Below are 1,064 nucleotides of genomic sequence, written 5' to 3' on the forward strand. Positions count from 1 at the left end.
TTTGAAAAATAATTTTACAAAGATTTTCATGAAAATCTTTACGTTTTTGACCAAAAACGTCGCAAAAATATCTCATTTTGAAAGAAATTGTTATAGAAGAAAACTTCAAAAAAATTGTCTCTAAATGCCCCAATTTTTTAAGAACCATGCAAGAAAAGATAACATTTTGAAAAATAATTTTACTAAAAATATTGTCAACGTTTTTCAGTTTTTGACCCAAAACAACATGGAAATTTGACATTTCTACAGAAAATTTTACAAAAGAAAATTTCAGAAAATGTTTTTCAAATGCCCTAATTTTTTGAGAAACATGCAAGAAAAGATCAAATTTGGAAAAATAATTCTAGAAAGATTTTCTTCAAAATCTTTACATTTTTGACCAAAAACGATGCAAAAAGATCACATTCCAACAAAAAATTTAATAAAATAAATTTGAAAAAATGTTTTCTAAATGCCCTAATTTTATGACAAACATGCAAAAACAGACACAATTTTAAAAAATAATTTTACAAAACTTAATCAAATTTCTTTAGTTTTTGACCAAAATCGACGCAGAAAGGTCACATTTTGATAGAATATTTTATAAAAGAAAATTTTAAAAAACGTTATCCAAATGTCCTGATTTTTACAAAACATTCAAGAAAAGATACAATTTTTAAAAATAATTTTACTAAAAATAAAACCCAAAACAACGTGGAAAGTTCACATTTCTACAGAAAATGTTATAAAAGAAAATGATTTTTCGAGAAACATGCAAGAAAAGATAACATTTGGAAAAAAAATTATTAAAAATAATTTTACAAAAATTTTCATCAAAATATTTTAGCTTTTGACCAAAAACGACACAAAAATATCTCATTTTGAAAGAAAATTTTATGAAATTTTTCGCCAAAAAATGTTTTCTAAATGACCTAACTTGATGAGAAACAGTAGAATAGATACAAATTTTAATTTTTTTTCAAACATTTTGATCAAAGTTTTTCACCATCTGACCACATGAAACGCGAAATTTGAAATTTTATTAAAAATATTCTCAAAAATGTTTTTTCTAGAAGAATTCTCAA

Source organism: Cynoglossus semilaevis, chromosome 2 (genome assembly GCF_000523025.1).
Source record: "Cynoglossus semilaevis isolate Cse_v1.0 chromosome 2, Cse_v1.0, whole genome shotgun sequence".
Classification (NCBI taxonomy): domain Eukaryota; kingdom Metazoa; phylum Chordata; class Actinopteri; order Pleuronectiformes; family Cynoglossidae; genus Cynoglossus; species Cynoglossus semilaevis.